Source organism: Macaca nemestrina, chromosome 2 (genome assembly GCF_043159975.1).
Source record: "Macaca nemestrina isolate mMacNem1 chromosome 2, mMacNem.hap1, whole genome shotgun sequence".
NCBI lineage: Eukaryota > Metazoa > Chordata > Mammalia > Primates > Cercopithecidae > Macaca > Macaca nemestrina.
This window is the reverse complement of record NC_092126.1, coordinates 168,731,124-168,755,580: the sequence shown is the minus strand read 5'-3', so window position 1 is coordinate 168,755,580 and position 24,457 is coordinate 168,731,124. Positions and strand designations below refer to the sequence as shown.

Here is a 24,457-nt window from a genome sequence, read left to right as displayed (position 1 = left end):
TTCATATGTTCACAGCAGCCATATTCACAACACCCATATTCACAATTACTAAAAAGTAGAAGCAATCCAAGTGTCTATTGGATGGAAAAATGGATACACAAATTGTGATGTATATACACAATGGAATATTATTCAGTCTTAAAAAGTAAGGAAATTGTGACATATGCTACAACATGAGTCAACTTTGAGGACATTATGCTAAATGAAATAAAGCCAAACACAAAAAGACAAATACTGTATGATCCAGTTTATATGAGGTACTTAGGGAAATTAAAATCACAGAGACTGAAAGCACAACGGTGGTTGTGGGTAGGAAAAATGGATGCTGGTGGGGAGGAAAAATGAGGAGTTATTCTTTTATGTGTACAGGCTTTAAGTTTGCAAGATGAAAATAATTCTGGAGATACTTGGTGGTATTGGTTTCACAATAATATGAATGTACTTAATGTCACCAAACTGTACAGTTAAAATTGAATAAGGTGGTGAATTTTGTTATGTGTATTTTACTCCAATAAAAAAGTTGAAAAAAATGGGAGAAAAGCTTTTTGACTTTTTTTTCTTTTTTTCTTTTTTCGAGGAGTCTCACTCTGTCGCCAGGCTGAAGTGTAGTGTCGCGATCTCGGCCCACTGTAACCTCCGCTTCCCGGGTTCAAGTGACTCTCCTGCCTCAGCCTCCCGACTAGCTGGGACTACCGTCTTGCTCTGTCTCCAGGCTGGAGAGCAGTTGTGCAATCTCGGCTCACTTCAACTTCCGCCTCCAAGGTTCAAGCGATTCTCCTGCCTCAGCCTCCCGAGTAGCTGGGACTACAGGCGCGTGCCACCACACCCAGCTAGTTTTTGCATTTTTAGTAGAGACGGCATTTCACCATGTTGGCCAGGATGGTCTCGATCTCTTGATCTTGTGATCTGCCCGCCTCCGCCTCCCAAAGTGCTGGGATTATAGGTGTGCGCCACGGCACCCGGCCACTTTGTGATTTTTTTTAAATGTGACCTGCCCCACCCAAAAAATACATATATAGGGAACTTTTCATGGTAATCACTGGGCTTGAAGAGACAGCATTAACTTTTTTTTCTAATATGGCCCTGAGACTGAAAAAAATACATATCTGTAGGGACTCTAACCCATATAGAACTTACGATGAATGTCCACAAAGTAAACCAAGAACATTCCTCCTAGCATTAGCAGAAAGCATTCTAGAATATAATTTAGTTTCATCATAGAGGAAGCTTACAGTGAAACTGGAGCTACAGTCTTTAAGGTTCAGGAGAATGATTTGCTGATTCAAATGGACAACAGAGAAATCTGATTAAATAATAATATATTTATGATCATTACTGTTTATTGAGCTTTTACTAATACCGAGGATAATCTTGAGCATTCCTCATTAAATATCATAATCATTTTGCTTAACAATCTGGTAAGGTCCACCTATTTCAGAAACAAAGATCGTGAGATTAAGAAAACTGACCAGGTGGAAGGGGCGGAGGGAGGAGGTGGAAACGGAGTCTCACTCCCTCACCCACGTCGGAGTGCAGTGGCACAATCTCGGTTTAGCGCAACCTCCGTCTCCCAGGTTCAGGCGATTCTCCTGTCTCACACTCCTGAGCAGCTGGGATTACAGGCATGTGCCACCATGCCCAGCTGATCTTTTTCCATTCGTTTTTAGTAGAGGCAGGGTTTCACCACATTGGCCAGGCTGGTCTCAAACTCCTGACCTCAAATGATCCACCAGCCTCGACCTCCCAAAGTGCTGGGATTACAGGCGTGAGCCACCATGGTCGGCCCCAAGTAAAGAATTTTTAACTAGATAATTTGGACTTTCAAAACTGGGACAGAGTTGGTAATTTAAAATAAAAATCCTCTTGCAAGAATATCTGAAGCTAAAATGTTCCAAAGCACAATTGGAGCTGTAAACAAGTTAGTAGTCTATAAGGAGAAGTATAAATACATTCTAAGAATTAATCCAGGGGGAGGAATGTGGTTTAAGCAGTAATTGATAGGTGAAGATGAGCACAAAAATCAGGAAACACATAACTGTACCTATAAGTTGCTATTTCTTTAAATCTTGCCTTAAGTGTTATTTTTAAATAAATAAATATGCTAGAAAACATTTATTCTTTGAGGTTTTAGTACACAGAATATTTTAATTTCCAAATACCACAAATGAGGTCTAAAACATGATTAAATAACTAACTCCATTATCCTTACAACTATTCAAACAATGAAGTTTCACACGAGTGATGCCACCTCCTACACTGTCACACATTACAAAGTTATAGTCACAGGTTTTTAAAGAAATAACATTGGGAGGCTAAGGCAGGTGGATCACGAGGTCAGAGGATCGAGACCATCCTGGCTAACGGGGAAATACAAAAAAATAGCTGGGTGTGGTGGCAGGCGCCTGTAGTCCCAGCTACTCCGGAGGCTGAGGCAGCAGAATGGCGTGAACCCGGGAGGCGGAGCTTGCAGTGAGCCGTCGCGCCACTGCACTCCAGCCTGGGCAACAGAGTGAGACTCCGTCTCCAAATAAATTAATTAATTAATTAAAATAAAATTAAAAAATAAATAACAGCTTTTCCGGGTTAAACTTCCAATCTCAAGCCTATTCATGATGATAAATGTCACAGGGTCAAAAACCTACAGGGAAAATCTATGTTAGCTCTAAGGTGGGTTAACCAGTACATACTGGTTAATCCAAAATGCATTTATTAGGAACAAGGCAAGTACTACACACCCTTCATTTTGAAGATACTCATAAACTCAATTAACAATTTCCAATAACAAAGCTTGTCCCTTTTATGTATAATAACATCACAGAACTCTATGATACAAGCACATACAAAGCAAGGTGAAAACTGACTTGGCCATAAAGGTTTACAATATAACTAGAAAGCGTAAATATCACAAATAAATAGGTGTAAATACAATCAGTACATTGATAAACATACTTTATACACTTATGCAGTAAATACTCAAAAACATAAGCAATGAAAATAACATAGAATACTTGTTGAATGGACGAAACTCATCCCAGTGAAGTTTCCTGAATATATTTTTCCTTCAATTTTTATTGTAAAACCAAAGCTAAATTTTCCCTAAACAAGTTTGTCCCTAAATATAAACAATGCATCCAACATTATAGAAATCATCAATTTTTAAAAATCTGTTGCTCGTAAACTATTAACATCATTATATTCAAAGGAAATGTTAAAATTAAAATTTTAATATTTTAATTCTAAATACTATCATCAACATTTGCTTCACACATCTGCAATATGAAAGTGGTAACATCTAAAGATTTAACATTTTAAAATAATATTTTCACCACCTTTTAGCCATTGTATTACATCTAAGTTATGCAATTTTTTACCCTTTTATTTTTTTTTTACACTCTCTCCCTTTACTGGAGATTATTGCCTTCTTCTCTGACATCATAACTAGATAATATCTCAATGACCTGTTACTGTATCCTCGGATAAGATGAGATAGCATCTCCAGTAAGGTCAGATATGAGTCAACCATGTGATATGGGTACTGAAAAAATCCAATTAAATGTTAAACTGACCTGACAGAATAACAGTATCTAGAATAAGGGAGATGACATTCCCACTCTCATCAGCAATGGTCAGATGGCATGATCAATACTGTGATACAGATGACCCAGAAGCACAATAATATTCTAAGAAGGGGGAAAAGGAAGGGTGAAAGACTAACATCATAACATATTTGGAATGGCAGAAAGAATCAAGGGTATTACATGTTGACTGTGCAATTAGGAAAACAATCGGGATAGAAAACGTTTCAAATGTTTGAAAACTTCAAATGAGACTACTCTATACGTTCCCAAGGGATATACTCTTAATAAAATGATGGGTTGAGAATACTAGATATAGTTTCAACTCAAAGTAAATAAGAACCTCTCAACATCAGAATTGCTCGCAGATGATGTGTTGCTTGAAATATTAGTCAACATAAAGAGACTGGAGGTGTTTATGCCAAAAGTGGGGAGTTGGCCTAGATTACCCTTAAAGCAGTTATACAATATGATTCTATCAGTCTTCTCAAAGCTCAGAATTAAAATACTTAATAATGTTGAGTGGTGGATGTTTTTCCAATGTGGCCTGGAATCTGCAGTTATCAACCTACAATTGTCTGATTTTTATCAGCAAAGTATTAAAAAGTTTTTCATTTTCCCAATTTAAGAAGTTTATGCACTGGACATTGCTTTTCAAAAGTTATTTTTTGAATAGTGGTGGTAACCAAAGGTTGTGGCTTGGGGGGTGTGGAGAATGGGGACATGTTGGTCAAAGGGTACAAAATTTCAGTTAGACAGGAGATATAAATTATGGCGATCTATTTTACAGCATGATAACATATAGTTGGTAATAAATAATGCACTACACACCTGAAAATTGCTGAGAGTAGATTTTAAATGTTATCACCATATACACACATACACACACACATACAAATGATAAATATGTGAGATGACAGATGATAATTAGCTTGATTATTTCACACTGAGTGTGTATATATATATGTTAAAACATCACTTTGCTCACCATAAATATATACAATTTCATTTGTCAATTAAAAATAATAATAAAGTTATATACATAATTTTTTTAATTTCAAGTGGTATGGCTTTATATAATTCTGAATGACTCACTGACTGATTGAATCATTGTCATTCATTCAACAAATATTTATTCAGAGCCTGGTATGTGCCAAAGACTGCCAAGTGGCATACAAAAAGAGAGAATAAGACAAAGCCTATGCTTATAATATGTCAGGGTAAGCAGACACCCAAAAATAATCATTTCCAAAGTGTAAGATCTTATTCTAGAAGCCTGTGCTCTGGGAGCACACTGGAATGGCATTTAACTTTCCCAGGAGAATCAAGGAAGACTTCACTGAGGAGGTGATATTTGAGCTGGGCTTTAAAAGATCAATAGGATTTCACTAGACAGTAAGGGAATGGAATGATATTTCAGGCAGAAGCAGCATTATGTACTCAGAGGCATGAAAGTACATGGTGTGGTTAGTGAAAAAGGCAAGAAATTTGGTAAAGCTGAAATGTGAGGCATACAGTATGGAAAGAGTGAAAAGAAGATTGACAAAGCAGATCATGACTAAATATCTGGGGTCAATATAAGCCATGCTAAGGTGTTTGGGTTTAACCTTGCGCACAAAGAAATGTTTTCAAGTAGAAAGGTGACATGCTCACATTTGCAGTTTAGACAATATATATGCATCATGTGTGAGAAACTCATTTCTATAAATACTAGTTTTTGCCTTGAAACATTTCAGGGGTAGTGGAATCCTCAAATTACTGGCACCAGCAAGGGTAAATTAATGGGCACTAGATGGCGACATAGAGTGCCCAAGTCTTCATAACATCAGTTATTATTTCTGAGCCTGTATTTTTGACTTAAATAATTCCTTTATTCAAAAATCCCATTAAATGAATATGTACTATTTAGACTGATTGGCATGAAGTAATAGACTACTGTAAGGGGAACATGCATTTTTTAAAAGAGGTAAAGCCCATGTTGGTGCATGATGGAAAAGGCAGTTGAGGATTATAAAAATATTTGGAGAAAATTAAAAATACAACCTTGAGTTCAATGGAATCTTAAATTTCTCTTTCAAAAGTTGCCATTTGTTTTTAAATAATAATAATACATAATATGTAAAACACCTAAAATTCATAAAGTAATTTTATATTCACCATCTCTCCTCTTCTTCAATTACCACCATTACAATATGGACAAACATTACAATTCACATTTTACAAGGAATGAAACTGGGGCTCATGTAAATTATTTTCCCAATTTATATGGTACAGTTAATAAATAATAGTACCAAAACCAAAACTCTAGTTTTTGGATTACAAATCCAGTCTTTGGTTCACTTTGTCATGTTTCACAACTGAAAAACAATTGAGAACTAGGACAAGATTAAGACAAGGAAATGATAGAACCAAATGATTCTAATGCCATTCTGTGATAAACAGAGAGGAAGAGAATGCAAATGCTATAAATTGGATTGTATATTCATTAAGCCCATGGTTTCTAACAATTATTTTGGAAGAATTTATATGTCAAAGAAAATTATGACCAATATTTAGTTATACCAAGGAATTTACATTGGAGAAGCTCTATATATTTTTATGTTTGGTTGATAATATGTTAACATGATTAGTAAGAAACACAAAAATAGTTTGTAACTTAGGATGTAAAATGTTCCAAATAACTATAAATTCCTTATAGAGAAGCAGTTCTGTTTGCCCCATGTCATCACACCTTTAAAATTAGACACAAAAGTTTGAATACTCAACAGTAGAATTGTTTATTTAGTAGTGTGGAAGGTCTCCCTCTGTCTATTTCCTGAGGGAAAGCGGCTACAATGAGCCTGCTTGAATTATGAGAATAAGGTTTTCCTTTTTTAAAGAGTTTATTCTAACAGATAGGGGGTAACTTTTATTTCTGCCTTCCTCTCTTGCCACTCCATCTCCAGCTAAGAATCCAATCCCTTAACAGCTGTCCTCGTTTTTCTTGTTGTTGATGATACTCTCCACCAAGACAAACTAAACCAGACTGAGACCATGCCATTTTAGCATTATGAAACAAGAAAGAAAGCAAAAGTCATAAGCAGAGCAATACAGGAATTTGAGATGTACAGAGGAATTGAAAAAAGAGGAGCTGATAGGAGCATTCTCTTTCAAAGCTCAATTTAGTGTTCCAACTACTTAAAACCCTATCACAATATACTCTATGCCGTCGGTGAAGAAAAATGCCAGTTTTAAAACATTATGTTCACTTTTTTATAAAAGGTAAAACATGTTAAGGTCCATATGTAAAATCTTTCCAACAGATCAGTTCATCTGCAAATTAGTAGCTGAAGTCTGCTCAAATGCAGAGGAAACTTCCATTTAGGTCTTGAAAAAGAATAGAGCTCATTTTAAAACATCTTTATTTATTTGTGCAACAATGAGTTTAGAAACAAAGTATCCAGTATATTTTCCTAGAGTTAAAAAAAGAAATATTTTTATTGAGTACATTCCAAAACAATTAAATTCTCTTACCCCACCCTTTTCCCCAACTGAATAGTTTTCGTTTGACCTTGAATTACCCACTTACTGATTTACAAACTGGTCAAATTCAGCATATATACCCACACTCATACAAAATGCATTCAGGTTTCCCTTTTTGGATTAAAAACTAAAATTTTATTTTACAGTGAAAGTTAATTTGTTAGGTAAGACCCAATTAAATCAAGAAAGAGAAATATAAACTTACTTCTTCCAAATTTGAAAATTATCCATGAGATCTTCACCAATAAGCTACATCTTTTCCATGCGTTATGATCATACTCCATTTTTTAAACCAAATACAAAAGTATGCAAAGAGAAAGGGGACTATTATCTTTGATCATAAGTGTTGATATCCTAAATTAAATCTAAGATTTGGGGCCTTATTAATACAAAGGGAGAAAATAATTAACTGAAGATGTCATTAGTAAAAATTTTCATTAACTTCTCTCTCTATAATTTCTGGCCTTTCCAGCTTTTGGTTGCAGCTTTCTAGAAATGCATGTCCTTTTCCTAGCCTTAGCTCTGAAAATATTGCTTCTACCCATAAAGTCATGTTGACAATGCTTTAAATATTGAATTATAAATTTTCTATATAAGAATTAATGAGCCTATTTCATGTTTTAACACTGAAAACATAGTCTAAGAGTTTACAACGTCTTTTAATAATTTGTTTAAAAAGCAGTTGAAGGTCAGGCATGGTGGCTCACACCTGTAATCCCAGCACTTTGGGAGGCCGAGGTAGACTGCTCACTTGAGGTCAGGAGTTTGAAACCAGCCTGGCCAACAAGGTGAAAACCCGTCTCTACTAAAAATTTTTTAAAAAAATTAGCCGGGTGTGGTGGCAGCCATCTGTAATCCCAGCTACTCGGGAGGCTGAGGCAAGATACTCACCTGAACCCAGAGGCGGAGGTTGCAGTGAGCTGAGATTGCACCACTACACTCCAGCCTGGGCAGCAGAGCAAAACTCTGGTCTCAGAAGAAATAATAAAATAAATGAAAGTAGTTGAAACCAGAAAAAAAGAGAGCATCTAACATATAGGAGTAGAATTTTGAGATACAAAGTTTTACTCCACATTTTCTTTGTCACTAATATTCCCCCACTATTCCTTGCATTCATAAGCCCTTATTTTCAGAATTTATTGTCTCTTATGGTTTTAATATGTGTCCCCTCCAAATCTCATGTTGAAATATGGTCTCCAGTGTTGGAGGAGGGCCTGGTGGGAGGTATTTGGATCATGGGGGTAGACACCTCATGAATGGCTTGGCACCATCTCCTTGGTAATAAGTGAGCTCTCACTGTGAGTTCACATGAGATCTGGTTGCTTGAATGCATGTGGCACCTCCTCACATCCTTGCTCCTGCTTTTGCCATGTGAAGTACCTGCTTCTCCTTTGCCTTCTGCCATTACTGTAAGATTCCTTAGGCCTCCCCAGAAACCAAGCAGATGCCAGCACCATGCTTCCTGTACAGCCTGTAGAACTATGAGCCAATTAAGCCTCTTTTCTTCATAAATTAACCTGTTTCAGGTATTTCTTTATGGCAATATAAGAATGGCCTAACACACTCTCCAAGAAGTTTCAAATCACATAAGACTAAATGTTGGTATTCTTACTGCCAGCCAACTAGTGTAGGTTCACCCTCTTTTATTTTGCAGTGAGAAGAAAAAAAAAAAAAAAAAAAAAAAAAAAACTAAATTCAGACAGCTGATTTTGATTTATAGATACATTCATTTTATTTATAAGTATCAGGCATACTGTTTTCCAAGCTTCAGACCTCCAATGAGCAGGCAAAGCTTAATGTGACTCGGTCTTATTACCTGGCTAGTTTGAAAGGCAAAATAAGTGACAGTAAAGAAATAAAAGCTAAACCAGATGATGTTGGTTTGTAAACTTTAATGACTACTTATTAAACTTTTGCAAAAAATGAAATTGGTTATTATCTATATCAGTGATTTCCAATGGCGGCTACTGTAAGAATGGCTTGGGAACCTTTTAAAACATACCAATGCCAAAGACCTGCCTTACACCAATTAAATCATATTTGGCAGTGCCAAGTTTAAAACATACCTGAGATAGTATTTTATTAAGACTGTTTAACAAAGTTATCAAGAACACAAGCTACTTTCAATCTAAACTTCATTTTCCTCATCCCCAAAATGGGCAGAATAACTACATTATGTGGATACTGTGAGAATTAAATGAAATAATGCTTAAGAAGAATCCAGAACAATGACTGGCTCACAGTATGCACTCACTTGTAGGTGGTATTGCCATTAGAGCTCCTGCTGCTCTGCACTGGTAAAACCGGTAGGTGTTACAGAAAGGAAATGGTATGCCTATGAATAAGGAAAAGGAAGAACACTCTTTAAACATCAATCGCAGCCAGCAATGTGCTATACCCATGAGACAGGATATACAGCAGCAAATCATACTTAGCATTCCTGTGATAGATGTTAACCTTAATGAAGTATCTTCATGCCATACGCAGGACCACAAAAGCCTCTGCGGGACCCAACATACAATTTCCTGTAATAACTCGTGAATCCCATTCATTAAGTTAGTCACATTGAACATTCTTATTCAATTTCTCTATATCTAATGCCAATAAACTACAAAACATGTAGTATATGTTCCTATTTATATCTGCATGTAAACAAATACATATTTTTACATAGATATGAAACATTAAAAAACAAGTAATTTTTTGTCTATATAATTTTCCTGTAGTGGCCGAATTTCCTACAATAAGCATACATCATTTTTATAAGTAAGATTACATAGCTGATTTCATTTTAATTAAACAAATAAAAAGTCATATATTTAAAACTATGAAGACACTACACCTTTCTACAATGAATTTATTAGAAGTTTATTTACAGATATTGTTATTGTCTGCACTAACCTTAAGACTCCTTAAAGAAAAAAAAATGGCAAACAGTAAAATGCAATCAATCCAGTCAAATTCATGGTGTTATAAAGTTCTTCAGAACAGCACTAACATGGAAGAGTTTTATAACAGGAAAAGAAAAACCAAATAAGAGAGAAAGAGAATGTAAATAAATTATTTAGCCCTCCCTTTTAAAAAGTAAATATTTTCAGAATAGATTATTTCTTTAATTATACTACTGACATATTCTTTCCCTAAATTCTAATTCTGATCCAAATCTTTTTCTCTACTTCTTTTTTCTCCTCATATTTTAAGATTATAAGACTGTTCTCAAACTGTTGGCACCTGCTAGATCACTTGATGAGGGTTCAACAAGCATGTGGACCACCAGTTTTAGTTGGAGGAATGCCATTGTTTACAATCTTTCATCAAGGTACCTCTAACTGGCTCAGTGATAAATTGTGTGAGCCATAGATCAGGTGAAATTTTTATCCAGAAAAATAATTTTAAAATCTCTTTGTTTTTTTACTGAATCAGAAAATCATGACATACTTCGAGGTCACTGAGATTAATACTGAATTCGAGATGGCTCTGTCAGGTAGTTCTAGATAATTTGCAACAAGCATCAACCCAGAGGTTATGAAAAGGTTTCTCACTGAAGACTACCTTCAAAATGTAACAGATGCTAAGTCAAAAATTCTATTACACACAAACCTAAAACGTTGAAGGTCTTAACTTGGAAGATGGAGAAAAAATGGATTCTTAATTCATCTTTTGACAGCACTCAGTTCTATAAAGTTGTTAGAAAAAAAAGTATTTCTTCATGTTTTGCACCCGGAGATTATTTTTAAAAGGGCTTAATAATGTGGCATCAATTATTTCCCCCCCAAATGAGTAAACACATCAAATTTTGGGTAAGAGTCATGTTCTCAATGATCATTGAGCCATAGGTACCAAAATTTATATTCTAAAGAAATTCTGCTATCTTGTCCTCAACTAAAAATCTTGTTGATCTTAAATTAATAGGTCAAGGCTACTGAAGGATTGATATGTATGACTTAATAAAACTACTTGAAACTATAGGAATAGTTTTTATAGGATTAACAAGTATTATGAAGAAATATTTTTTCATTTTTTCATTCATAGTTGCAAAATGTAGGTTATGAAATAACTTTAAAAAACAACATTTCCATTCACGTAAAAACCTCCCTCTCCTTGCTATGGGCAAGTCTGGTTCTCCATACTGTCACAATGACACGTTCTCAATCAACATCACAGCTCAGGAAATAATTATTAAAAACAAACACACACAAATATCTATTATAGAGTATGGGTTTTCAGTGATAAGAAAAACAAACGTCATCAAGCATTTCTTCACATATTCACAGAACAAATGCCAAGAGCTTATTTAGACCTTCCAACTTAAAATTTAATTATCTGCTACCACATACATTAGATAGTATCCGTTTTTCCACAATACAGTAATATGTTGATATAATGCAAAATCCAACAATTTGGTATGATAAAGGAATTTTATCAATACTTTCTTCTGCTTTCCCACTGAACATACTTGTCATCATCTTTGAGGCTGATTTACTAGTTTTGAAGCAATCCTGCACATTACTTGTAACTGTTTTTGCTATGAGGAGTACAATTCTGAATGAAGTCTTTGTAGTTTTGATCTTTTCACCTTTAGTAATAAAAGTCACCTATTTTGTACCAGAAAACAGTAAAATGGCAAAAACAAAGTTTCAATAGCTTCCTTTGATTATTTGACAAAGTTTGAGAAAAGACAACATACTTGGAACCAGAGAAACCAGGAAGAAAAAGGACTGCTGGTATTTGTCACTGGGCTTTCTATTTGTGCTTCTTAAGCCGATTGTACGAAATCCTTCCACTTGCATGCTCACTTCTCCCAGCACTTATTAAATGTACATTTTATTGCTCCAGAAAACTATTCACTATTTATACTTATAATCATTATTGTAAATTATTGTTAGAATTTTCATATTTTTATATTTTAATGAATCTACTTTAAACTACTGATACATTTTTGTGAATTGGAAATAGAAAGGTAACAATGAATAATGCAAAATTTAATAAATGTAAACAATCTGCAATTTATGTAAAACATATTAACCCAGACATACTATATATACTGTATCCTCTTAAATGACGGTTGGTTGAGATAAACACAAGCAAATCAGTTTCAGGATCTAATTTGGTGGTGAACAGCTTTCACTATACTAAAGTTAACTTCATGCATAATGAAATTGTTTACAAGGCCTGCATTCCACACAATGACCTGGAATTGTGATAATTCCTCAGTCCCAGAGATGCTATATTCATGATTTTGTAATAAACAAAACTAATAATTATTAAGAGCTAAGAAAATTTTCTGGCCAGGCACGGTGGCTCACGTCTGTAATCCCACCACTTTGGGAGGCCGAGGCAGGTAGAACACGAGGTCAGGAGATCGAGACCATCCTGGCTAAGACGGTGAAACCCCGTCTCTACTAAAAACACACAAAAAATCAGCCGGGCATGATGGCGGGCGCCTGTAGTCCCAGGTACTCGGGAGGCTGAGGAGAATGGCGTGAACCTGGGAGGCGGAGCTTGTAGTGAGCCGAGATCGCGCCACTGCACTCCAGTCTGGGCAACAGAGCGAGACTCCGTCTCAAAAAAAAAAAAAAAAAAAAAGCTAACAAAATTTTCTAAATTAAATCCTAAATCTTTTCTTAATTGGATCACATCTTCACATACACACAAATCTACTATTTCTATCTCAATTCAGTTAGCTTTATATTCCTGACCTGGTTTGACTCAGATAGAAAAGTTCCCACACAAGCCTATGCAACAACTCATTTTGAGACCATTTCAAGGTCTGCCTATTTAATGTAGTTTAAATCCTATGTCAAAGTCAGGGCCTTGGGTTTATAAGATTTATACTGATAAATCATAATGATAATCATAATAGTATCCCAACAGAAATGTCTGTCATTTCAGGTAAGATAAATAATCTTGACTAAATTAAAACAAATGTTGAGGTGATTATCACTATGTACATTTCAAAGCAACCATAAGCTTCACAAAATGAATCAAATTCACAGTCGCTACTCTCACAAAGTTTATGTATTAAGGACTATTGTGAAAGGTCATCCATTAGTCTTTTCTCACACAAATAGGAAGTGAAACCAACAATTTGCCCTTTGTTTATAAAGATGTGACTATTTTTAAATTGTTATTTACACTTAAATTGAGCATTTATTTAGCACTTGTCTTAAAACAGTAATTTTTGGATGATATATAAAACAGTATTTATTAAAGGCTTCTATGTAAAAAAGGATTTATAGCAATCCATGCATGTATTAGCTTGCTTCTACAACCTCACCTTTCACAGGTACACATACTTGAACCTCCAAACTTACTCCATTCATACTGAACTATGTGAACGATATGCAAACCCGTGAACCTGTCATATACTTTTTTTTTTAATGCTAAGCTTGTTAATAAGCTGTTTCTCTTCTTATAAGACACTTAATACTTGTAACTCTGGCTAATTCCTACTCAGCTTTTCAGTGCTCTGTTAGCCATCATGTCCTGTAAGAAGTCTTCCCTGACTTGGGTTAAGTGGCCCTTCTTGTGACTCTATACCTCTCTGGTATATATAGAGAGAAATTATCACTCAACAGCAATTATTATAGGATACTGAAAATGTCCAATGCCCTGCCTGACTCTCCCACTATACCATACATTCTCAAAGAAAAGGAGTATCTGGTGGTTACTTTTGTATTTCTAGCACCTAGACAAAGAACAAGTATTGACTAAATATATTTCAGAATACAAGTTGGGTATTCCTTATCCAAAGTGTTTCATATTTCAGATGTTTTCAGAGTTTAGAATATTTGCATACACATAATGAAATATTCTTACAATAGAACCCAAGTCTAAACACAAAATTTATGTTTCACATATACCTTATATATGTAGCCTGAAAGTAATTTTGTACAATATTTTATAATAATTTTGTGCACCTCTCAAGTACAGTTAGGTGTGAAATTTTCCACTTCTGGAATCATGGCAGTGCTCAAAAAGTTTTGGGCTTTGGAGTATGTTACTTCAGATTTTCAGATTACGGATGCTCAACCGGTATAAGGCAAACTGTTTAGTCAATGTTATTTCTCAGAAGAAAGACTCTCATATTATGGGCCACACTTCCAATTACTTTCTTATAAACAACAAAGCACTATTTAGGAAAGATTTATTAGCAAGAAATGACCTCAATTGGTATTGGTTTGTCACGGCTTTACAGGTCAATCGGCTAGAATAGTTAAAAATAGAGGCAAAATAAAATGTAATACAAGTTTAGTTTTTATTTCTGGAATCTTTTTTCACAATTGCAAATGTTAGATGCTGATTTAAATATGCCTCGCAAACATCATATAAAATAGCCAAAAGATTATATCGTTATATAGTAGAGATCATAAATATATGCTTAAAGAACAAGTGTTGAAAAAATTCCCATAAAGTTATGGAAATGGTATTTGTGTCTTCTGATGAAATTTTAAGTGATAGTATCAAAGATGAATTTAAAACATGTTATAACTGAAATAACTTAGGTAAAACCAAAAATGATGTGGTTCAGAAAACACTGAAAAGGTACTAATTTTATAAATGTATGTGAAGAATATGAATAAAACTTTCACAAAGTTAGGATTGAAAATTAATATTAGTAAATTAAAATATTATTTTATATGACTAGTTAAAATTATGCATATTTTATGAAATTATAAGTAAATATTTGTCTCTCATATCTAAAGCTCCCTTCAAAAGGGTTTTTTATGATAAAATATGAAATTCATTAACTTAGACTTACATTATTTAGGGGCATGTATGACATTTGATAAATATATGATTAAGTGAATGAATTAAGCTCTCTTCATCTTAGAAATCAAAACTAGAATTATATTATCAAACACTTTTATGTTTGTTTATATAAAAACAATTTTAATATATTTTATTAATTATGATACTTTAAGAATATATGCATTCCTATGGGTCCTCTGAATCTCTCAATGATTTCTTAACTTTTATTTCACTTTCTATAATCCCTACCATAAATATGCAGTCACACACCATCTCACGCATACAGGCTAACTGGCATGTAAACTTAGGGAACTTTTTACCAAAACTTTTATGTGCATATGACAGTTCTGATTAAAGGCTATGATCAATATGTCCACTGATACGGACATATGGTTAAAATATCACTGTGTAGTTTTCCCTACAGAAAAGGGTAACAATAAAAGGATGGTAATAAGATGAAAGCTACTCTACAACTCTATTAGAAACAACAGAAAAACAAAGTCAATCCAAAATCATAAGAAGACAAAATTACAAATTTTTGTTTTTAAAATAATGATCTATCATTTTTTAGCACAATCTTCAATTTCAGGTGTAAGCTTCAATTCCAATACTCAGAAATTCCAAAATGCTGTTATTTAAATTATTAATGACTTAACAGAAATTTTACCCCAATACTAAAACTTAAAGCTTAAGGTATCTTGGCTAAATATTTTTGCTAGGTACATTCACTCAATAATTCATTCAGACATTTAGATAATAATTAAATGACTATTAAGGTCCTATTATATTTTGGGTAGTATGTTAGTTCCTATGGTGACAATGAGAAGAAAAAAGCAGACACAATTCTGTTTTCATATTACTAATGCCTTGTGGGAAACAGACATTAATCAATAATTGTAAAATTATTATATAATTATAAATAGATTTTGGAGAGAAAAATGAGATTCCATGATAGCATCTGAGGAAAAAAAAATTGACATGCTTGGGAATATTTCACTGAGAAAGTGATGCTTAAGCTGATATGATAGATGGGCAGGAGTTTAGAGACCAACAAATTAAAGCTAAGAGGGGCCAGGATTAATATGAAGAGGTTCTTTTTTAAATGAATACATAGATATTCATAGGAAGTAAGAGCTGTTGATTAGTAAATTGTTGGGACAGGAATTAATGTTGTTACAGTTATAATAGTTTGTTCTCCTAAAATAGTTTGTTCTCCTAAACTGGCGAGAAATCATTCTGGAAATGCTGGCCATAGTATCTTTGTGTTTGACAAACCCGTTTTTTGTAAGACAAATTTCAGCAAGTTCTTTTTCCAAAGAATTATCATACATTTAGAATTATACTTTCTGTCTTCATCTAGTTTCACACTGCTATGAAGACCTACCTCCGATTGGGTAATTTATGAAGAAAAGAGGATTAACTGATTTAACAGTCCCACAGGCTGTACAGGAAGCATGGCTGGGAGGCCTCAGAAAACTTACAATCATGGCAGAAGGTGAAGGGGGAGCAAGCATGGCTTACCATGGAAGAGCAGGAGAGAGAAAGTGAAGAGGGAAGTGCTACACACTTTTAACCAACCAGATCTCGGTGAGAACTCACTCACTATCATGAGAACAGCAAGGGGGAAATCCGCACCCATGATCTTATCACCTCCCACCAAGTCCCTCCCCCAACATTAGGGATTACAATACAACATGAGATTTGGGTGGGGACACAGAGTCAAACGATACCAGTGAAATCCTAATTGATAAGACTTTAGCCACAATTTAATGATATATAAAACTTTCTAAAGATAAAAGTGTGGTTAGGCACGGTGGCTCACGCCTGTAATCCCAGCACTTTAGGAGGCCTAGGTGGGCAGATCACGAGGTCCGTCCAGACAATCCTGGCCAACATGGTGAAACCCTGTCTCTAATAAAAATACAAAAATTAGCTGGGCATGGTGGCACATGCCTGTAATCCCAGCTACTCGGGAGGCTGAGGCAGGAGAATCGCTAGAACCAGGGAGTTAGAGGTTGCAGTGAGTGGAAATTGCGCCAGCGCACTACAGCCTAGGTGACAGAGTGAGACTCTTTCTCAAAAAAAAAAAAAAAAAGTGACTAGACCACAGTACTATCTCGTATACTAAAGAAATATGGAGTTAAAGAGATGAGATTATAATTATGCTCTAATAATAAATGGAAATTCATCTTCCTGCAAAGTTTAACTAAAAGACAAATATCTTGTTCATGAAGAAGCTTGTCAAGTTTTCATTCCTATCACTGATTATCCTACACACACACACACACACACAAAAGTGAGCTAATTTAAGAAATCATAAATTTAAATTACTGAGAGTTTTGTTATCATGTTTGAGGTATATCTAATTTTCACTATAAACAATAAATGCTATTATAGGAAACTCAGAAAATGCAAAAAGCTAGAAATTTCAGAAAATAAAATTATTCAGAATCCCATCACTGTAAAATGAGCACTGTAAACATTTTGATGTTTGAATTGTTTTTATTAATAACAATTTTCTTTAATTGAATTTTTAATTAATTTCAAAAATCTTTATAGCTAATCAATCTCTATGGTCATTCAGTTTTTTGTACTCTTCAGTTTTTTGTACTCTTCACTAAAACCCACAGTGAAGGCTAATCTGAATGCTGACATCATTGCCTATAATTCTCTCTGCTGTGGTTTAGCCATTTTAGCTCCCCTTTCAAGAATAGTAATTCACCCTGAACTAAATATTGTTAACCACAGATAAAGAAGTACAAAACAAAGCCTATGTTGTTTTCCTGTGAAATCCAAACGAGAAATAGTGACTTTAAAATATTTTATCTATCCCTTTAAAAGATGTAACACATTGGAGACTATAAATCTTCTCCCTATGAATCCAACAGAGCTTTTCTTTTCCTTCATCATTGGAACTGTTTCTTGTTTATTTGTTTTGCTTTTATTTCAGTTCAAAACCATATAAAGTAACTGAATTGGTTTTAGGTCAAAGCTATGTATTTTTGGGTGTCATCAAATATTAGAACCATTCAGAATGGCAAGATGCCCACATCCTGAGAAGTAAACAGGGATGGAAGCCAATCATAACTCCAATCTCTCTCAGAGCGGTGAGTTCACTAATCAGCAAGAGCTTATTTAAGTGGAATAGTGAGAGTACTTGCTCAATAATTTGATATAAATTTCTTTTTTAAATGAATGCATATAGTTAAATTTGTGTAAATTAAATGTGTATATCAACTTACATTTATTGAAGAGATTCTACTGTATTTCATCCTAACTTTCATTAGAATACATATACATTCTATAATTTAAGAATTTCCGTATTGAAACCTGCGAATAATTTGTTCTCTGCTTATATTATTTGAATGCCCTATAAACCAGTCTGATACTTAAATTCTGAATCAAACTTCTAAGAGATTAAGATGATAATATCCAGAAAAATAAAGAGGAAGAAAGGATGAAAACAACAGAATGTATTGGTATTAGGACACGTTGCAAAGATTTTATTGGGTTTAGTTTGTGGTTGGTTTATCACTACATTGCAAAAAACTCTCCCATAAACTACGAATGATTGCAATTTCAATTAAATTGGGCTTTCATGTTAAATTGTTTAAATTAGTTCTTTACTCTGTAGGCATAATCGTAGCCGACTGTCTCCCATTAATCAATATCTGCTTTGTAAAATTAAATATTCCAAATTTTAACATGTGAGGCATTGAAAAATACACAATGCTTTTCACACACCCAAGACAGAAAGCCTATGACTCAACTTATGAAGACACAAACTATAGAGAAATAGCTGTGAAAAAATACTTCTTATTATGATAAAAATATCAAATGATCTGTTTATAGGGAGCAATAAAAGCCACCATGTCAACTTTCAACATAGGTTGTTCTTTTTCATTTGTATTTCCGGGAAAGCACTGAATAGTCATCCAGTTTAATTATTCTTTAAACTTTTTTAATTTAAGCTCAACAATTTGAATCATAGCAAGTTTGTAAGCTTCTCAACTAACGTCTTAATATTAAAAATGAAGAACTTAGGCTTAGATAGATGGTATGAATTATCTCACATTTTTGCACTTACTCAGTAGCAGCATTAGAACCCCAACTCAAATCTTTTCCCAGTCAAGTATTCCATTAGAACACTACAGCATGTTCTATTTTGAGTCTCTCTAGGCTAAGACTACATAGTTCAGTGAAAATTAATAATGCATAATTAATTATTTGCCAAACAGGAGGAATATTTAAGGTCAACCATTATCGTGCAAGCAACAATTACTTAGATAATACAAAATCAACTGATTTGACACTCTGATTATTATAAATCATAAAACAAATAAAAAACTAGGAATGGCTCCCAGGTTGGTCCATAGTGGGATGATTAATATCCCTACATGTATTCATAAAAGTAACACAATAATTTTGATTTTTCTTAGCTCTTTATGCTTTTCACACTCAGTACTTTACTCTTATAGTGACTTACAGGCATCAGGAAAATGCAGAAATTAATTATAAGAAGGGTTAGGACTTGCCTCAATTCTCCTGCTAATTCATGTAGAAGGTCTTCAACCTCAGGTCTGAGTTCTTATAGAAATCAAAACTTTTATAGGAGTCCATGTATTCCTGACAGCAGAAAAACATTCCAGGGGCTCCTTGAGACAAAGCCATGTACACAATGAAGGTCCCAGTTTGTTGGACTTCTTTCTCTTATCACTAATATATATAGCCACAGAGTAATTTTAATTTACAAACTTTTGCTCCCTCTAACTTACAATATTTTGCTCCCTCCTGGTAACCTCTCTCTCTCACTGACCACTAGCCTTGGGAGAAACCAACTGTCATGTCATAAGGACATTCAAGCAGCCTTACAGAGCGGACTTTGTGGTCAGAAACTGAGACTTCCTACCGAGAACCATAGGATTAAGCCATTTTGGAAACAGATTTCTCTATTCGTTAGATGACCACTGACCTGGCCAATACCTTCACTGCAACCTATAAGAGGCTCTGAGTTAGAAGCACCCAGTAAAGCAGCCCCCAAATTCCTGACCCACAGAAATAGTAAGATTAATGTTTGTTGTTTTAAGCTGCTAAGTCTCTGGTAATTTGTTATATGACAATAGATAGCAAACACCCAGTATGAAAAATCAGGGTTAGCTACTGAATCTGTTTCTTCACCGTTACAATGAGATAATAGAGATACGAATATCTAACATATCGCATTGTTGTAAAGATAAAGAATTTTAAAAACACTGTCCCTAGAAGACAATAAAAGCTCAATGAATGTCATTTTTTATTTTTCTATTAATATTATAACTTTATCATTATCAATCACAGAAGTTTACCATGTTTCATAATCTTTTGCTGGCTCATGTTTACTTCATTAGCTAAGCAAGTGAAATTCATACACTAAAATAAATACAGAGCATTGAAATTAATTATAGAAAACAATACAATAAACGTATTATAAGAAAACACTAAGAATATTTTCATAGCTTTGGGGTAGAAAAATGTTCCTTAGCATAATCCAAGGTAAAGAAACCTCAAAAAGTTGAGAGATATGACTACATAAAAACTGAAAACATCTTTAGAGTAAATAATTCCACATAAAAGTTAGAAGTCAAATGCCAAAGGGTGAAAATATTTTATATATATCAAAAAGGGAATATCTTTAAATTACAGTCTTACAAAATAATGAGATACATATAAGCATGTATGGGAGTATGTAAAACATTTTTACAGCAGAATAAAAAACATGCAAGTAAGTGAATAGAAATTTCACAGTAGTTCAAATGACTAGTAAACATATAAAGAGATACTCAAAAAATAAAGGAAATACAAAATGAAAAGGTCATGGGTATCACTTTTTACCTTGGCTTAGACTGAAAATGTTTAGTATCAATGAGAGGGTAGAGAAACTAACACAATCCTGTGAGAGGTAAAGCATTTCTGAAGAGTATTCTGGCAATATGCATCATAACCCTATATGTGCTCACTCATGCCCCTGCAACCTGGCAATGATTTTATCCTAAAGAAATAATCATACAAGTCATGCATGATTTGCAAAGAGTCATGGGCACTGATACACATAAATACTTGAAAAACAAGCATCTTCATATTTTTGCATTTTAAAAAGTTAGCTTATAGAATAATATGTGTTATATGTTGCCATTTTTGCATTTTAAAAAGTGTCTTCTCTTCAAAAGTCATTTTTAAAATACCAAACTATACTAATGGTTGCCTGAGGGTATGTGGATAGCATCAGGAGGATCTTCTGTTTATATCCAGAAAATAATAAATCATAAAGCTACCTAGATCTTTAGTAGCCAAATCTTACCATCTCAATTTTGTTATACCATTTACGTAAGTGGTTATCCATATTTCATTATAGGGTGTTTGGGCTTAATATGAGAAAAGGAGGAGCAAAGAAGTAGAATAAGAAAGAATTTATTCTCTTTTTCTTAGCCAGAAAATTTGGATTGAGACATAGCTACTTAACAATAACAGGTTTGTGTCTAATGAGAGCCTCAAGGAGTTGGAGTCATTCTGTTGCAGCATACTTTGAGCTTATCTATTCCAGAATATATGTGCTTGTATAAATTCTCTGTTTAGAATAAAAATAATCTACATATTCTAATTACTTAAACATATTTTTCAAAATTATTATAGAGTCAAAACAGTCAACACCATTTCATCATCCTTCTGTCTTCTCCAACACCCCTGGTGGATGAGCTGCTATTGCAACTGTCATTGCAATTATTGACTGCAATTTTTGTCATTGCATTTATTGATATAGGTTTAAATCCATTAACTTTAACTTCGTATGTCTTTTCTGTCTCATGTGTTCTTTATTTTTTTTTTCTCTTGGTCTGCCTTCTTTTGAATTAGTTGAGTATCCAATGTTCCATTTTATCTCTATTTTGGCCTTATCGTTATATCTCTTTATTTTGTAATGATTATTGTAAGGTTTACAATATGTAACTTTAACTTATCAAGGCTACCTTGAAATAATAATATACCACTTCATATATAATATCAGATCATTTCAACAAAACATTTCTATTTCCCTGCTCCAATTATTTATGTAATTTATGTCAAACATCTACTATATAACCCACAATACACTGTTAATTATTTTGCTGCAAAGAGTTATCTTTTAAATAAAATTTTAAAAGAAAAAAGTATGCTATATTTACTCATGTATTTACTATTTCTGGTACTCCTCTTTACTTTGTGTTATTATAAATTTCCATCTTACTTGGTTTCATTTTCCTTCTTCCTGAAGAACCTCCATTAACACATCTTGTAGTGCTTGTCTGTGGGTGATGATTTCTCTTTCCAAAAATCTTTATTTTATAGAATTCTAGGTTGACTTTTTATCTTTCAGCATTTTAAAAATGTCTATATTAGTCCATTCTCACACTGCTAATAAAGATATACTCAAGACTGGGTAATTTATAAAGGAAAGAAGTTTAATTGACTCACAGTTCAGCACAACTGGGGTGGCCTCAGGAAATGTACAATCATGACGGAAGAGGAGGCAAACACATCCTTCTTCACATGGCAGCAGCAAGAAGTGCTGAGCAAAAAGGGGAAAAGCCCCTTATAAACCATCAGAGATCACTCATTATCATGAGAACAGCATGAGGTAACCACTCTCATGATTACATTACCTCCCATGGGTCCCTCCCACAACACAGGGATTATGGGAACTACAATTCATGATGAGATTTGGGTGGGGACATAGTCAAACCATACCAATGAAATTCTAAGTCTTCTAGTTTGTATTGTTTCTAACAAGAAGTATTTAATATTTTTGTCTTCCTCCTGTATGTAATGCCTCCATTTCCTGTCTCTTTTGGGGATTTTCTTGTTATCAATTGTTTTCAACAATTTTAGTATCATGTGTCTTGATGCCATTTCCTTCATTTTTCTCCTCTTACTTATAATTGAAATCTCTAGATCTTTGTAAATATAGTTTTAGTTAAATCTGAAATATTTTCAGTGGCCAGGCATGGTGGGTCATGCCTCTAATCTCAGCACTTTGGGAAGCTGAGGCAGGCAGATCACTTGAGGTCAGGAGTTTGAGACCAGCCTGGCCAACATGGCAAAACCCCGTCTCTACTAAAATTATAAAAATTAGCCAGGCAAGGTGGGGGTTGCCTGTAGTCCCAGGTACTCAGGAGGCTGAGGCAGGAGAATTGCTTGAACCCAGGAGGCAGAGGTTGCAGTGAGACAAGATGCGCCACTGCACTCCAGCCTGGGCAACAGAGCAAGACTCCATATATATATACACACACATATTTATTTATTTACTATATATATTTTTATTTATTTACCATATATACACACTATATATTATATACTATATATAATATATATACACTATATACACAAATATATATATATAAAAGCCTTTCATTATCCAAGTAATTTTTCAGCTTTCCTTCCCCACCTCCTTTTTAGGACTAACATACGTGTTAAACTGCTTTGTAGTGTCCCATAAATCTCTGAGGTTATATTTGTGTGTCTGTTTCAATCTTTTTTCTCAGATTGTGTGTGTGCTTCAGATTGGATAGTTTCTATTGCTATGTCTTCACATTCACTAATCCTTTTTCTGTAGTATCTAATATCCTGTTATACCAATGTAGTAAACTTTTTCATTCCAAATATATTTTTCGTCTCTAAAAGTTCCATTTAGTTCCCTTTTATGTCACTCATTTCTCTCTTCATCATAGTCAAGTTTTCCTTTAAATCCTTGATCATATTTATAATAGCTGTTACAAAATATTTTTCTTCTAATTCCATCATCTCTGTCATTTTTGGATGTTTTTTCATTGGTAATTTTTTTCCCAGTTACATATCACATTTTCCAGCTTTATCATGTAACGTAAATTTTATTTTGATGTCATTCATCATAAACTTTTTGTTGTTGGACTGCTGAATTTTGTTAAATTCCTTTACAAAGTATTAGACTATTAGACATTTTTCTGGCAGGCTGGTTAATAGCTTGCAATCAGTTTGGTTCTTTTGAGTCTTATTCTTAAGCTCTATTAGGGCAGGCTTGTTAGGCCCTACTGAAAAAGAATTATCCTTTTTGGGATCTCTTTTCCCTGGCTATTAACAAAGTCTCTCCGCTTTGGCAGAAAAAAACTCAAACACTTCCCATCCCCGAAAGCTCTAGGAGTGGTTCACCTCTTCAGCTCTCTGGTTGTTCTTTGCTGGCCTTCTGGAGGTTTACCCAAAGTATGCACAGTTTAATATTCAGCATTCAATAGGCTCAAGGCAATCCTTTTGCAGATTTCTGAAGCTCCTTGTCTGTATATCTCCCTTCCTCCAGTATTCTACCTGCAAATTCTACTGCCTCATCTCCCTGAATTTAAATTTCTATCTCCTAATCTCAGTGTGATCACGGTGCTCTGTTTAGGTTTCCCTTCTGTACATTATGATCAGGAAAGTATATCCAAGCTAAAATTTTTTCTATGCAACAGAAGACATTAATTTCAAGTGTATACCTCTCCCTATTATGTCATACAAATTTCAGGGTTTATGTCTTTTATATGGTATAAATATAAATATATACCATATTTATATGGTATATAAATATA

The 24,457-nt window shown here is 34.1% G+C and overlaps 1 protein-coding gene across 32 annotated transcripts in view; it reads right to left on the bottom strand.

Moving 5' to 3' along the window:
* Nucleotides 1-24,457, bottom strand: part of LOC105470366 (zinc finger and BTB domain containing 20) — an 814,500-nt gene that overhangs the window by 697,300 nt on the left and 92,743 nt on the right. For 14 of the 32 annotated variants that reach the window (XM_071089354.1, XM_071089280.1, XM_071089352.1 and 11 more), the window contains exon 1: nucleotides 1-24,457. This exon is cut by the window's left edge and continues 30,976 nt beyond it. The exons of 12 other annotated variants lie outside the window; for them this stretch is intronic. The gene's annotated coding sequence lies outside the window, so the exon portion shown is untranslated. 6 more of the 32 variants (XM_071089295.1, XM_071089287.1, XM_071089268.1 and 3 more) reach the window with 3 other exon arrangements.